The following is a 17,259-nucleotide window of genomic DNA, read 5'->3' on the forward strand; positions in this document are numbered from 1 at the left end:
CAATATTAATATTATTGATAATATTATTATATTAATTATTGCTTATAGTTTTGGTAATTGCCATTCTAAAAGGAGATGAAGTCTTAATGTATTTTTAATTTGCAGTCTCTAATTACTAGAGATGTTGAACATATTTTTTTGTTTGTTGACTATTCATATTTCTTCTTTTGAGAAGTGTCTGTTTAATTCTGTTGCCCATTTATTGATTGGGTTATGTGTCTCTTGTAAGAACACTTATCATTGGACTTGGGGCCCACTTGAGTAATTCAGGATTATCTCCCAAAGGTCTCATTATCTTCAACAATTCTATCCACAAAGTCCCTTTTTTTAAAGTTCACATTTGCAGATTCCAGGGAGTTGACAAATCTTTTAGGGGCCACCATTCAACCTGCTACTTAGAGCATTAGGGACTGGACTATTTCTGATCTGGAAGGAGCCAGTTGTCCAAGTATGACTCAATGGCTTCTCTTTAAAATCTCATTCTATGTCTTTGCCAAAGCCCTATTTATGGGCACTGACTGATGCTGCCTCCTGGAGATTGGGAAGCCCTCTGGTTCCCAAGTTTGGTCTAAGACAACTTCTCTCTTAGCTAAAAGTAAAGCAGCTCTGTTATCTGAACATGATGTGCTCAGATAAAATGCCAAAGAAGATGGTAAGTACTGGTCACCTTCCCCCTGTCCAGGGGTGCTGATGAGGGGTCCAGAGAAGAGCCCTAAGAGGAGGAATTCTTATACCCTAGAGGTCAAACACAGATCCCTTCTCAGTTTTAATAGCAAATGTGATCAGGGTACCTGGCTCCTACCTCCAGTTAGTTGAGTGGTACTGCAAGCCTACTTAGTTTTTTTTTTTTTTTTCATTTTTGTCTATGCGATGAAAATCCTGTAAGAGCTCCATTTCTGCCTCTCTACCCATGGATGTCCTCATTTCTGTCTCTTGTGCAACTCTGGCATGATTCGGAGGCTATAGAGGTTGCAGGTGTAGAAGCTCAGCCTTGAAGCCCCATACTGTGGGTTTTACAGCAAAGACTATATATGAAGCCTCTTCAGTATTTCAAGAACTGAACAAAGCCCAATAGTATCAATATAGGAAAATGCAACTATCATACTGGGTCTGGTCTGCATAGAGAAAATACTTTTCTTCATAAAGCACAACACTCAAGTCCAAAACAATGTCCTTTTTCTTGTTGATTTCTTCTTGGGCATAAATACACACTAAGTTGTTTCTGCTCAAGGGAAATTGTTAACATTATACTAAGCAATGGCTACCTGGAGATAGATAGATAGATAGATATACACACACATAAAATGTGTGTGTGTGTGTGTTTCCATTGTACTAGCAAGACAAAAACAGCATGGCAGCTCCTCCCCATGTTAACAACATTTCAGAAGAGGGTTTATTTCTTTATCTCTGTGTCCTTGCTTTACAAACTCTAGGCTCATTCCTATCTTTATTGTCATGCCTGCCATCAAAATCCAAGATGGCGGAAAAAAAGGACAGTCTAAGGAATCTTTCTTTCCCCATGTCTGCCTCCTCCACAGCTGATCCAAAAGTATAGAACAATTTCTCAAGTTCACCAATTCTTTCAGATGGCGAGAAGAAGCCTCTCCCATCCTTCTTCCTTGTATCCAAACTTCAAACTGAGGTCTGGGCACACACCTACCTCTTCCACAGCATCTGTCTTTGAGTATATCTGCTCAACATGCAAGTGTATATTTATTGTAGACATCCTGTACGATGTATGTAGATATTTAAGCTCAGAAAGGATTTATTTGTAACTTATTCAGGGTTTCAAAGTTGGTAACAGGTGGATTTGAGATTGGAACAATGGAACCCTTGTTCTATGGAGAATTGATAATCAAGGACTCCCACAAATTTAATAAATACCATTCCCAATTTCTCTCCTTAATTGTCCACGGAGTCAGTAGGATTCTCCTTTATACTGATACTACTGATATTCAAAAGGAAAGGAAGGGAATTGTCTAATATTTTTAAGGTAAAAGAAACCCTTTAGTCATGGAAATGAGAAACAGCTAGTAGCATTTCCATAACTCAATAACCTATAAGAGAGGGGGGAATGTTTCTAAAAATGCTTTGCTTCTACCCTGAGGCAAATGTGTTAGCCAAAGGATGGATGATTATTTATCCTAGGAACTAGAAGAACATAAAAATTAGCATGTAATTAGTTATATGGATTGGAAATGGGTCACTTCTATGAACCATCACCCCCAACAACACTCCATCATGGCCATGTTCGTGTCATTCATTTCATATCCAGTTCTGAAAATACCTTGAGCCCCTGTATACACTGAAATCCAAAACTATGGACTCAGTGGCCAAAACTCAGGTGGCCCCAAAGTGACTGCTGGGGGTTACATGCTAAGGTTTGAATGTCCATATTCCCTCGACATTCTTATGTGGAAACCTAATCCCCAAAGTGATAGTAGACGATCATGAGGGCAGCACCTCTTATTAAAAAAAAAAAAAAAAACAGCCCCAGAGCTGGATGTGTTGGCACATGCCTGGAATCTCAGCCACACTCAGGGCTGAGGCAGGAAGATTGCAAAGCAAGTTCCTGGCCACCTGGGGCAACTTGGAGAGACCCTGTCACAAAATAAAAACAAGAAGTGCAGGCACATGCAGCTCAGTGAAGTGCCCCTGGGTTCGATCCCAAGTACCAATAGGTTACTGAATGACTGAATATATGATAAAAAGTCCCAGAGAGCTGCCTGTCCGCTTTCCACCATGTAAGTACACAGAGAGAAGGCACCATCTATGAATCAACATGGAATCTGAGGGCAACTTGATTTTGGACATCGCTGCTCCCAGACTGTAAGAAATGAATCTGTGTTTTCTGTTCCCAATGGACTGAGATTTACCGTGGATGGCAAGGAGAAGGGGACTGAAAAGCACAGGCTTAATTCAATAAGAATATGGGTCTTGTTATAGGCATTTAGAACCTTTTTTCTGAATCTATTCTTTGTCAAACATTGTATTTTTCTCATGATCATGATGGTGAATACTATTTACAGACTATCAGGAGTTATGCTAGTAATCTTCAAAGCATTATTTCATATAAACCTCACAAAAAGCAATTTATTTTCTTTCTCCCTTGCCTTTTTTATTTTATTTTATTTTTTGGTACTAGGGATTGAACCCAGGGGAACTGAATTTCTGAGCCCACATCCCCAGCCCTTTTTGATATTTTATTTAGAGACAGGGTCTCACTGAGTTGCTGAGGACCTTGCTAAGTTGCTGAGGCTGGCTTTGAACTCTTGATCCTCCTGCCTCAGCCTCCTGAGCCTCAGAGATTACAGATGTGTGCCACTGCACCAAGCTGTTCCCTTTTCTTTATTCAACAACTATTTATTCAACATCTATTATATACCAAACACTGTTTATACTAGGTGCTAGTATACAAGCACTGAGGAAAAACATCTGTAACTACTGTCCTCCTCCTACAGATAAAGAAACTGAAGTTCAAAGAGTTGTGGGGCTTGCTTTAGGTCACTCATTGATAAGAATGCATGTCCATATAAGAAAGCCTGATTCTTTCCTCTAAGCTACTTCTCATATGCAGGAAGAGAGGACAGTACAGTTAGATGCCAGATGGGAGAACTCTTTGATTTCTCCCTACTGACCAGAGCCAATAAACATATCTACTTTCTTAGATCAAAATTAACTGGACACAATTTAGTTCACTAAGGCTCAATGTCCATCAGTTTAATGAGCATTTACTAAGTACCCTTGGTGTGTCCATCCTGGGGGATCCCTCTCAGAACTCTTGGGATTCTTCCTGGACCATATTTCACCCTGGAAAGGCCCCACTGTCTTCCCCCTTTCTGACAGTACAGGAGCATTTTCAGCATCCTTGAATATCGTCTAGTCACTCAGCTTTGGATGAGTATCTCCATATCCCATGCCAGGCTCTGAAACAGTGCTCCCAAATTCCAAAAGAGCCCCACACTGCTGCTCCCAAGTACACTAAGTAAATGGACTTCCCACCAGGCCACTCAGGTCTTGTTCCTCCACTTTTCTGATTTTCTTTTCTTTTCTTTTTTTTCTGTTATTATTGTTATTGTTTCTCTTTGTCCAAATCTAGGCCCACAAAAACAAGTCCCTGAGCTTGAAAGACAGTCTAAAACAGTGGTTCTCACCCACAAGCCTCTACCCATCCTCAACCAGGACAGTTGTCAAAACTGCTTGCAAGAGCCTACCGGAGAGTTTCAGATTCCCTAGAGTGTGGGACTGGGGTAGAGAGGGACAGGCTTCCCGCTGACGCCAATGCAGGAGGGTGAGGGTCAGGGCCACATGTTGAACACTACCCGTGTAAATGGATGCATTTTCCAAACAAGCGGAATGTGTTCTCAGTGCAGAACTGGGATTGTTTCTCGGGCTCTGCCTTTAACATATCTTAGTCTAGAAGTAATGAAATGCAAGTTAAATCCAATCAGGCCACTGAAGCAGCTCTCTGGTAGGTGTTTAGAGTTATTTAACAGCAGAGAAGTCTTCTTGTTGGGGCTAATTAAGTGATTAGTTGAGATTGATTGTAGATGAACAAAAGGAACAGGGCAGCTCTAGCTCACCAGCAACTTCATAAAATGGTGGAGGCTTCAGGTAAGAGAGGAGCATGGGTTTAAAACTGGGCTTAGCTCTTGACGACTACGGTGTGCAAAGGAGTTCAACTAGCCATTGCCGGAAAATAGCTATTCCAAAGGAATCTTAGACATGGACTGAACTTGCTGGGCGTGGGTTAGTTAAAGAACCACACCATCAGGCACAGGGCCCATTCTGCCCAACTGGCATCTGCCCTGCTTCCCACAGCTGTGGAGGCCAAGCATCTCCAGTGACTACAGGTTTGAGGTATGGACATCTGTGCTCGAAACCCACGTTGTTGCTGGGTGCGGTGGTGAACGCCTATAATCCCAGCAGCTTGGGAGGCTGAGGCAGGAGGATTGCAAGTTCAAAGCCAGCCTCCGCAATGGCGAGGCACTTAGCAACTCAGTGAGACCCTGTCTCTAAATAAAATACAAAATAGGGCTGGGAATGTGGCTCAGTGTTAAGTGTCCCTGAGTTCAATCCTTGGTACCAAAACAAACAAATCCACATTGTGGTAGAGCTTGCATTCAAAGTGAAATAAGCTACAAAAGGCACAAACCCACAGCTTTGCAAGTTCGTGTGAGCCCACAAGCCCCCTGAGAGTGGTAGAGAACTGGCATTTATGGTTCATCAACCATGTGCCAAAGACCTTTTGAGGCAGGCAGGACTAGCCCAATTTTACAGCCAAAGGAAATCAGACTCAGAGACTGTCCCCAAGGGGGTGACGATGTTGTTGCCGCGACAGTAACAACAGCACTTAATATTTACAGAGCATTTACCATGAGATTGAGATCATTTTTTCCCCTCCATCCTCAATTGTATTATTGATTCATCCAGTCTTCACCATCAACCCTATCTGCCCATTTTACAGATAGGAAAATTCTAGCCCAAAGAATGGGAGACTTGCTTGTGGTCATCTGGTTAGTACGTATCAGAGCTTGGGGTTGACTCCAGATAGTGTAAATGAGAATCCCTGAAAGCTTCTTCCTGAGATGCAAACTCAAGTGGACCAAAGTCCAACATGTCATCTCCCAGCTACCCTGAGCCTCTGAGAAAAGGACCTGGAGGGTCCCTTCACCACACACTGAGGCTAAAGCTAAAATGTTCCCCGGAACCATCTTTATTCCTCTGGAGAGCTTGGCTCTGGGTTTTCATAGAGACTCTCACACCCATGCATCCAGCCACCAGGCTTCAAGGGAAAGCAAGTATCCTATGGACGTGAGCCCCAAAGCAAGAGATCTGTCACTGCATCAAAATTTCAGTACTGCCCTATATAACTAAAAAGAAACAATTTTAAAAAAGAGAGAGATTTCAGTGCTTTTCAGCCTTTCCAACCTTCATTCAACGTTTTTGCCATCTCTCCCTAATACCTGTTATTTACTGATTATTTTTTTGCTTTTACTCAATTCTAATTTTTACTTGAGCAATGAAAAGCAAATGTACAATTATTGCAGCAAATGGAAAACCAGTAGCCGTTGCCATAAATAGAAGCTAATGGTAAGGATGAATACCATGAAAAAAATGGAAAAAAAAAAAAAAGAAAAGTCATTAAGTCCTAGCTAGATACTGTCGCCTGCCGAAAGCCCTGCTCAGAGGCCTGTCTTCTCACTTTATTATAAAGGGACATTGAGAAGTGTGAGAGAGGTGTTAAAATCCTAGGCAGAGGCCTGGTCCTTGAGGACAGAGAGAGGCAGACAGGGAATAACCTCTCAGCTTGTGACCCAATGGGTTTTTGGATGCTTCCTCCACGGGACCCTGAAAATCCTCCCTGTGCTTACCCAAAACACAAGCCCAGCTGTGTGTGGCCCCGCTGTGCCCCCCCTCTACACCCTGGAGCCACCCTGAGCCGCCTCTGCTCCTTCCCAGGCAACAGGCGCATCTTGAAAAAGTGAAAAAGGATCTGCAGTTCAGGCGCCTCAGGGAAACAGACAGAAATCAAGGAGAGAAAACTGATTACACGGTCAAAGCAGCAGAGGGAACCTCCAACAGGAAGGGCCATCACTGAGTTCTGCCTTTGAACAGGATTGTCTTTGATAGCGCCTGCCTCCGACCCCCGTCATCCTGCTCCAGACAGAAGCAGCCGGGAGAAACAAGCAGGCACGTCTGTGTTGTGCCAGCATCTGCCATAGGAAAAGAGGGGCTGGTCCAGTTTCAAGGGGGGAAAATGCATCTCTCCAAATCCACCTCCACATTTACATCCCTGACCATCAGAAGAAAGGAAGGGGAAGGGGACACTCCAAAAGAGGAGAGAGATCCAGCCAGGGGCGTTTGTATCCACTCACCACCCACAACTCCAGAAGCTAGAACGTTCACAGGCTCCTCCTGTTCTTCTAACCCAAGTCTTAAGTGTTGTAACTTATAGCATGGCCTTTTTTTAAAAAATTTATTCTTTTTAGTTATACATGACAGTGGAATGTATTTCGTCATATTCTACATACGCAGAGTATAACTTATTCTAATCAGGATCCCATTCTTGTGGTTGGACATGATGTGGAGTTTCCCTGGTCGTGTGTTCACATATGAACATAGGAAAGTTTTGTCCCATTCATTCCACTGTCTTTCCCATTCCCAACCCCCTCCCTTCCTTTCATTCCCCTTTGTCTAATCCATCGAACGTCTATCCCCTACCCCCCTGCCCTTATTTTGAGTCAGTATCCACATATCAGAGAGAACATTCGGCCTTTGGTTTTGGGGGGATTGACTTTTTTCACTTAGCGTGCTAGTTTCCAGATCCATCCATTCACCAGCAAATGCCATAATTTAATTTGTCTTTACTGCTGAGTAATATTCCATTTTATGAAAACTACCTTTCCATAAAATGCAAGAAGCACACAAACACCTCCACAGACAAAGGTCTATGTAGATGACAAGGCAGTTCTGGGTGAGAGAACTCTCCATGGAGCCTTCTAGAGTCCAGCTATGCCAGATGCTTTACCTGAACAATCATTGAACCAGGTGAGATGGATCATATTAGTCTTCCCATTTTATAGATTAGGGACCTGATGCTAGAGAGATTTGGTGACTTGCCTAAATACATACATACATACATACATACATACATTGCAAAATATCACAGAACTAGTAAGCAACAGAGCCAGGCTCACACCCGGGTTTGGGTTGCACCAAAGGTCATGATATTAACCACCACCCTCTGGTGAGTGTCTGATGGAAATGAACTAACTATTCATTATTGTTCCTTTAAAATTGCCTGTAATTAATTTTCCGCAATCAAGGCCAACAGAGGAACTAAAAGCACCCAAACCCTAAGGCTCCCCATGTGAGTTTGCAAAAGAGGTAAGAGCCTGATGGCTTTCTTATATTAAATCTTTTTTCTTCTCTCTGTGATTATTGCAGATCAAGTTGTAATGAAAACAATCAAATCCCAGCAGCTGATATTTGCTGTACACTTATTAGGTGCCAGACGTATGCTGAGCATCTCTTAAGCATTCTCCCTCTTCATTCTCATCGACCACCTTGTGGTGGTCGAAAACTACGAGTCAAAGAGGTTGAATCACTTGCTCAAGGTCTCTCAGCTTATCAGCTTGTAAGAAGCAGAGCAAGAAGGTGACCCAGGCATCTCTGCAGACTGCGGAGCCCACGTTAGGATCTGGTGTAGCGGGGAAGTGCACAGATTACGCACGTTGCACTTTTTCTTTCCAAAGTTGCATTGACAGGCAAAAAGACAAATGTGGAAATATTCTGAGGACTTTATATTTACCAGGCCTAGAGAAACTCTAGGCAAAGCATCCAGAGCAAAGGCCAGTTAGAGATGGTTCTTCAGATAATTTCCATGCTTACCGCATCAAGGACATGAAAAAAGAAGACACCATCTCCTTAGGTGCCAGGGAGAGAGACTCTGCCTCCAGCACAATTTACCTGAACGTCAAGGTTGGCTATGCCTGTCACTCAAGAAGCTTGGAGGGTAGGAGGATCCAACTGCCTCCTAGAGCTTGTGTTCTAGAAATTCTTTTAAGTGTCTGCCCTGTGTATTTTCGGTTTTCTAGTCCAGCTGCCCTGTGCATCCTCAAATGACATTTTCTTGCTTGATTGTGCGGAAGGAGAGGGTGCTGTCCCAACACTGTTTAAATGAGTCCAAGATTCCGAGGAACCTGCTGAAGAAATGCACAGCCCCAGGGCCTTCCCCTGGGAATCTCATTCTGTAAGCCTGACCTAGAGCCCAGGAAGCAGCCTTATGACAACCAGTCCCAAGAGACTCTTTTGGAGGCTTTCCGAGACTAAAATTCAAGAAAAGACGGCCTTAAACCTCGCCCTGGCTTATCCCAACCATAACACTCTTCTCTTCAGAACATTTTCTTTGGCCACACCACCTAACTCTATAGGTCACTTATGTTTCCTGAGAGCCTTCTCTGTTTTTCCATCTATTCTGTGAGAGAGTGATGGGCTTGGAGTAAGGAAAAGAAAATGGAGAAACAAAGTTCTAATGATATTATTTGAGCTCCTGGATCCAGCTATACCTGAGGCCAACTGACCTCTAGGCTTTTTATCATGTGAGCTAATAATAGATTAAAGTCAAAATAAACCCATTTCAGGGATAGGACAGAAAGGAACAAATCAAGGCAAGGACAACAGATAAATGCTGCGTAATAGGACTTTTAAACAACCTGGCCCACTCCCAACCCCACTATCCTGTCTGTGTGAAGAAGACCCCAGCCTCCCTGGTCCTTTGCCCTGTGATTGCCGCCATGAGCATAATTTCAACCTCCTTCTGTAGTGTGAGTGCCCAGTGTCCTGTCCCTCAGGGCGTCCCAGTAAGGAGCTGATGACTGCTGTTCCTCTGGGAGGATCACACCAGAAGCAAAGGTATTAACAAAAATCACATCTTGTCACCATCTTTGTGTTCCTAGCATCAGCAGCTGATTGACAGGAGAAGTGTCTCTCTGGTTTGTGACTTTATGCCAGAGGCTATGGGGACAATGGGAGTTGTCAATGGAAGCAGATGCCTGGTAGCCCTGTAGCATTTTACTGCAGATCAAAACAGGGGATCCAGAGGGTTCTCTTTACAAGGGCCAAACAGTGAGGCACTTTTTGCCTCCCAACATCTCTAAAAGGCTTTTAAAAAGAATGTCTTGGTTTCCTTTGTGCTTTAATATTGGACCCCAATCCCCTGAATCCCTTTGTAAACTCCGGCCGTTGGCTTCCTGATGCCTACGTGTTTCATTGGAGGCAGAAACAAGGATTGGAAGCTGTCAGGGTCCAGAACATTCCCAGCCTAGTCTAGGGCCACTGTATATGGACAGGCTTCCACTGATGCTTTCTCCTCAGACATCACAGCACAGCTGGGAGGCCACCTCCGAAGACCAGAGGGCACCGTCCAACAGTTTATGCCATCGCCGAGCCCCGTGTTGCCTACTCCACATCTGTTCTCCTGTTAGACTTTCGTGACTCCATCTTAGGTTGGATTTCTGCCCCCGTTTCACAGATGGGGAAAGCCAAGGCCCCCAGCATCAAATAATTTCTCCAACACAGCACAGCGAGAGAGTGGCAGAGACTGGATGTGAGCCCTGCTCTGTGACACTGTGAAGCCCGAGCTCTTCGCCTAGAACTTGGGAAGCAAGAGGAGGCAAGTATTTAGGGACAGAGGACGAAAGGCCATGGCCCACAGGCCACTTCTCAACTACCCAACTTTTTTTTTTTTTTTTTTTTAACGGATCGTGGTGTTGCTTGTCCTTTACATTTTGTCTCTAGCTGCCTTTCCCCTACAACAACAGAGGTGACTTGCTGCCACAAAGATGGTCTGGCTTGCCTGCAAAGAAAAAGGATTGCCAACCCTTTGGTCAGAACATTAAGCTAGGGGGTCAGTCTGAATTAAAAGCCTTCCTATCTGTGTGCCCTCCATTTTCCCATCTGAGACCCGGGAATCCTAGGAACCCGGGCCTTAGCAAGGCTGTGGTAAGAATGGAATCAAACACTGCATTCAAGCATCTAGACTTGTGGGTGCCTCCCAGGACCTTCTCAAGGAAAGGGAGCCTCCAACTTGTCCCATCAAGACTATAAAACAGGGCTGGGATTGTGGCTCAGTGGTAGAGTGTTCACGGAGCATGAATGAGGCACTGGGTTCAATCCTCAGCACCACATTAAAAAAAAAAAAAGATATTGTGTCCACCTTAAAACAAAATTGAAAAAAGGAGAAAGACTATAAAACAGCCCAGAGCAGCAGGAGCTCTGCTCACTCTCATTAGAGGACAGGTGGGTACAACTGAAGGCTTAGCTGAATTCTGTTGAGCTATCGCACCAACCTTCGTGCAAGACCTGTGGCTCTGGTGACTGGTCCCATGTGGGCAGCTCAACCCCTTTCCTGCCAGACCCTTGTAGGTACCCAGTCTCTGGGGTTGGACTGTAGAGAAGAATGCCCAAGAATCAAGGTCTTTCCTGAGGATAGTTGTGTTCTCTCCCCACTTTCGATCTAATGTAAAAGGTGGTTTTAAAAAGAATAAAATAAAATGGCTCACACAGGACTCTATTATCTCATTGATATGTTATGAATTTACATGTAGAGCTTCTCCTAACACCAATGGGAATGGAGCAAAGAGATGATTTTCTTTATTGCAAAGGTCAAACATAAGTTTGTTTATCCTCTGCATTTCAATGTTATCAGCAATGATTAAACTCAGGTAGGGAGCCGGGAGAGACAGACTGAATGCATTTTCCATACCAACTTCCTTTTCTTCTTCTTAAAATATGAAGACTGTCTTGAGAGAAGGAAAAAAAAAAAAAAAAGAAAAGAAAGAAACCACAGGGCTCCAGTTGTTCTCCCTGGAGGACACAGAGGGGCTCTTTGTGATTATGCTAATTAGTGATCTCAACAACATTTCTGTCTTGACACATGCCCAGGGTTTTAGCTCACTGAAATGATCTTGCAGTAAAATGGTGAAGCTCACGGCAGCACTGAGACACCCCAGAGTTGCAGGGAAGAAACTCACTTGGCGACAGCATTCTCTCCCAACACCATCAGTTTCCCACCATGGTGTTTCTAGCCAGGAGGAGAATTTGTGAACTCAGTGATATACTGAATGCGTAACCCGACTTCATTAACTACAGCTAGATGCTAACACGCACGGTTCAAGTTTCTAGCACAAATTAGCATCTGTAATAAAGCATATAATTAGCCACATACCCAAATGGTCTCCATGATGAATAAGCCCCCCAAAGCCCTCGGACTGCTCTTTGATTTTCCTGCTATCTGGGAGAGCAGCCTGGTCCCCACGTGTCTTTTGTCCACCCGTCAAATGAGCATCTGAATTGACAAGTTTCTGGACACACTTATCGAAAGTCAATCATGGAAAATCAAAGAGAGTTACCCTCCTTTCTGCCCTTAGAACAGCCCACAGGGAGTTAAGTTCAAAATGAAGGTAGAGGTAGAAATAAAACATAAAGGTTTCTGGGTCACCTGCAGCCAAGCCCCACTCAGCAAATACTGAGAATCCTTGGTAAAATCAATATGGGCACTGACACTTCCTGAAACATCCATCCTCATCGTGACCCCAGGTGGGTGGTTAGCCACAGACCAAGAAAGGACTTGCACATCTGCCATCACCTCCAACCTGCATGGAGGGATGGTCAGGATTTGCCCACAGGTACACAAAGGGCAAAGGTTAACCTTGAGCATAAAATCCAAATTTAGCTCACTTCAGATCAAACTTCTCTTGAGTCCTTATTCCATGCTGATAATTTGGGATCTCTTTTTTTTGACAGATACATTATCTATCTTTATTAAACCTCAAAAAACGGTCCCTCTGTCCCTCTACCTGTCTCTGTTCTTGCTTCTCTACCACCACCTGGGGCAGAGCTCCTGGTGTGCCTGCCAGACTTTGCTGACAGCCTCCTGGTCCTTCTCCTGGCTTCCACACTTATTCTTATTTGTCCTCCACACCTTAGAGCCTCACTAAAGGGTGTCAGCCAGAGCTGCTCATTTTTCCACTTCAAACTTTTGAATGGTTTCCTACTATCCACAGAATAAAACCCAAATGCCTGTTTGTCCACAACATTCAAGCTTTCTACATTTTTTTTCTGGTACCAGGGATTAAACTAAGGGGTACTTAAACACTGAGCCACATCCCCAGCCCTTTTTCCTATTTTTATTTAGAAACAGGGTCTCACTGAGTTGCTTAGGACCTCACTAAGTTTCTGAGGCTGGCTTTAAATTCATGATCCTCCTGCCTCAGCCTCCTGAGCCTCTGGGAAGAATCCAAGCTTTCTAGAACCTGGCCCCTGCCACCTCTTTGACCCTCCTTCACTAGTTGTCTTTTCCTTTCTTAATCTCAAATACAACAATCCCTTTCTTACCCCAGTATCTTACATTGGCTATGTTTCTGTGGGGCCTCCCCACAGCCCTCTGGATACTATCCTTTCTTTTATTTATTTTTTTCCATTTCTGACTCTTATTACACTCAGAAAACATCATATTTGTTTGCTTATCATCTCCCTCACTTGAACACAAGCTTCATGCAGGCAAGGAAATCACTCTCTGATTTATGTCTAGGCCCTGCACCTGGCAAAGGCGCACAGAGGAAATTTTCCAAGAAAAATGTCTTGATTGAATAAATGAAGAAATGAAGAACTCATCACCTAGGTGCAGCACAGTATTCTCATCTACCTTTTTTTTTTTTTTTTTTTGGATACAGAGGATTGATCCCATGGGTGCTTAACCACTGACCCACATCCCCAACTTTTTTTCTTTTTTATATTGTATTTAGAGACAGGGTCTCGCTGAGTTGCTTAGGGTCTCCTTAAGTTACTGAGGCTGGCTTTGAACTCATGATCCTCCTGCCTCAGCCTCCTGAGCTGCTGGGAATACAGGCGTGGGCCACTGTACCCAGCTCTTATCTGCGATTTTATCTTTGCCTTCATCCATTTAGTGGTATGTGATCTTTGAATATAGGATTTCTCAAAGATATAGTGATCACATCACTAAACTTACAAAAAAAAAAAAAATCCTCAGAATAGCAAGCATTTCCAAGCTCTTTCCCCAGGATTGAAAATCCACATTTATGCATTAAAAGTAAGTAGAATTTCAATGGATGGACGAGCTCCTGGCCACCATTCTTTGCTTGCTCAGGAAACCTCAGTGATCGCTAATGTAATTGCACAACAAGGAAAAGGTCTGATTCAGGGAGAACAGGAGGGTATAGGAAGACAAGATGATTATGGTAAAGATGTTTTAAAATCCATTTGTGGGGCTGGGCTTGTGGCTCAGTGGCAGATGGCTCGCCGAGCATATGCAGGGCCCTGGGTTCTCGATGCTCACCACCACATAAAAATTAAAAGGTATTTTGTCCAACCACAACTAAAAAAAAATCCATTTGTGGGCTCATCCAAAGGACAGGCCATGTGTGAAAATCCACACCTACATCAAGGATGTGCCCAGAGGTCCCATTCATGGACTATGTGATGACTGAAATCCATCCTAGGCTAAAAGGCACCCACAGAAAAGGTTCCCCCACCCCCATTCTCCAGCTCTGGGTGCACTGCATTTTTTCTTTTTAACAAGTACACAGACTAGGAAAGCTTATCCTTCTAGGCTCTGGGCCTTGGAGACAGAAAACCCTTCACCCCAAGAAGCAAAGAGATATATAGAGCTTTACCTTCTTGGCCTCCACTACAGCCCTGTGCCTCAACAGGGTGCCTCTCGTGCAACTGAAAGGCTAACCTCCTGTCCTGTCCCCAACATTTTATACAACGTAAGCCAGTTTTGTGATATCCATTTTGGGGAAGGAAAAAAAAAAAGAAAAGCAAGTCCCCTGTAGGGTTTCCTGTTCGATCTCTGGCTACGGTCAAAGCTGTCCAGACTCCAACACACTCCCAGTGGGAAGTGGTTCCAGTCAAGACTCTTCAGGGGGCCCTGGCTTACTCATGTTCCAAGGCAGAGATGCACAAGGATGCAGCTAGAAAAAGGGGAATGTGGGGCAATAAGTGTTTATTGCCCCAAAAGTGTGAGAGTGGCTTTGATAGGTGTTCAAAAATCTGACATGATATTGAAAGTTCTGAGGTTTCCAGAAGAATTCCACATGATGCGGTAATTCAACTAAGTATGTGTATGTATATGCATATGTGTGTGTGTGTGTGTGTGTGTGTGTGACATCCTATGTCTTTTTATAACTATTTATTTTAAGCCTGCTTCCCTTCACATTGCAAATAAATATAAAAACCAGCTTGCATGTGTCAGAGGGATCCTTGGACAACTAGGTATCGATTTCTCTGTGTAAGAATATTCCCCAGAACAAGGCCAAGAAACTAACCCCTGCTTACTTGGAGATTTGAATAGAGCCTTTTGGACAGCCCTGAAGGCAAGAATTTTTAAAAAAAAAAATAATAATTATTTGGCTATCATGCAAGAAGCAGTGTTTCAAAGTCCCTGTGGCTTCCCTTGCAGTAAACGGATTTTCCATGGGTAGCTCGTCTCCTGTGTATCCTGAGCAGGTCTGGGGGAAATGCTGTGTGTATCATTAAAGGAGTCTTTCTGCGCTGATGGCTAAATTTTCACGAGACCGTTGCACTAGGGTGCTTTGCATAATTGGACACTGTGTCTGCAAATAAGACTAATAACCATAGTTGTTCAAATGACTAGCATATCATAGATCTTAATAGTCTCCCAGAAATGCTTCTGAGGGTAGTGCTTGTTTTCATGACCAGCCAACTTGACACAGGACAGTGGTCCCTACAATTAGATTGGTCACCCTTCTTTCTTGGTCATGTGCCTACTTACCTCTGTTTGAAAGAAGGAAGATGGTCCCTTTCAGATAGTTGACTTATATAGGCCCGGGTCTGTGAGCCACCAAGAATATGCAACTCTTTTAAGGAGTAACTGATAATCTGTCTCCAAAGTCCTCATTCCTAAGCAGCATGCTTCTTTGGGCACAGGATAAAGAGCAGACTCACACTCTATGGGACCTTGGAGAACTATCCAAAGGCTTAGAAAAATATGTGCATTTCCTGCTATTAACTGGGTGTCCCCCAAAAGCTCATGTGTGAGACAATGCAAGAATTTTCAGAGGTTAAATGATTAGATCATGAGCAGTGAAACCTCATCAGTGGATTGACCCACGGATAGATTAACTGGGTGGTAACCATAGGCAGATAGAATATGGCTAGAGGATGCGAGTCACTGGGGGGTGTCAGTCATTTGGGGGTTTATATTTTGTCTCTGGTGAGCAGAGATCTCTCTGTTTCCTGGTTGCCAGGTTCTGAGTTGCTTTCTTTCCTCCTCTACTCCCTTCCACCATGATGGAACTTATGCCTTACCTTAGGCCCAGAGTTATGGAGTCAGCCTACTGTGGGCCAAGCCTCTGAAACTAAGAGCCAAAAGAAACTTCCTCCTCTTTGTTGTTCTTCTCAGGTATTTGGGTCACAATGACAAAAAAAAAAAAAAAAGACTAAAACACTGGGCACATAGTATTCTGTTCCAAGTAGAGTTGAATGTGGAACTTAGAAAACCAGGGCCATGGTTTGGATGAGTTTTGACTCTTGTACTGGTTAATGGAATTTTCTGTGCAGGTGAGTTGAACAGCTTTCTGACCACTGTTTGGTAAGTAAAGATGAGTCTGCTAGAACCCCAAGGAATCAGGACGACTGAACCGATAGCTGGGCACAACTCCCTCATCAAAACCACCTCACACATATGTGTGTATGTGTGGACCTGCTGTTGGCACCATCTCAGTACCGTACCTCCAGGGACAGGCTTATGTATTTATTTTAGTGAAGTCAGTTATCACCTCTATGTGAAATGCGATGCCCAATGGACACAAGTGAAATATTTCACCTGCTCACCATGGCACTGAAGCAAGTCTCCCGTCACCAAAGCTATTACAGCCACCTCACAGTCCACACCACTTCCTCGGGGCCCTGGACCCTGGAGGAGGCCAGGCTGAGCTCTGCCTCCAGAACCCAAGGCAAATAAACTTCTACTTTTTAATAAATGTTCCAGTCTCACATAATTTGAAGGTATTAGAAAACAGACTAAGACCAGTGTTCCTTATTTCTGGAAATATCATCTTGATTTCCTCAGGAACTATTTCTCCTCATGCTCCCTTTGTTTCTTCGGGTGAGAACAATGCTTCCTCCCATTCTCAGGGCTCCAGGTTGGCCGTGACCTCAGCCTGGTCAATCACTGCCTTGGGTCTCCCTGCTAGCAGTGATTGGTTCTGAGACAGACTCATGACCCAGCATGGCCCAGGGAAACTCAATCCTGGGACTTGTGCTTGGATTCTGGAGAAGGAATTCAGCATTGTATTGAAATGGTGGTGCTGGTTACAAGTCTAATCTAGTTGCAGGGTTGGCTGGGCTTAGGTCAGTGTACTGAAACGTCCTTCCTTGGAGTGAGGCCAATGTGGAGAAAAGTCAATCAGGAAAAGTAGAAAGAGAGATTCCAGATTCTCAGGATACTACAGAATTCTGGATCTATCCAAGCTCAGAGTGAAATAGACTCAAGACTTCATAGTTGCATAAACTAGTAAATTCTCATGTCAATTTAAGATATTTTTAGATGGGTTTCTATCATTTGTACCTGAAAGACACATTTGAGAGATGTTTTCACTGTTTTTTTTTTTGTGTGTGTGTGTGTGTGTGCTGTGAACTTCTTTTTTTCTCCAAATATGTAGAGGCCAAACACTTAGTGGAGACCACACAAATTTGGCCCACGATGACATT

Source organism: Marmota monax, unplaced genomic scaffold, assembly GCF_021218885.2.
Source record: "Marmota monax isolate L192 unplaced genomic scaffold, Marmota_monax_Labrador192_F-V1.1 WCK01_AAM20220418_F8-fsc00042, whole genome shotgun sequence".
NCBI classification, from domain to species: domain Eukaryota; kingdom Metazoa; phylum Chordata; class Mammalia; order Rodentia; family Sciuridae; genus Marmota; species Marmota monax.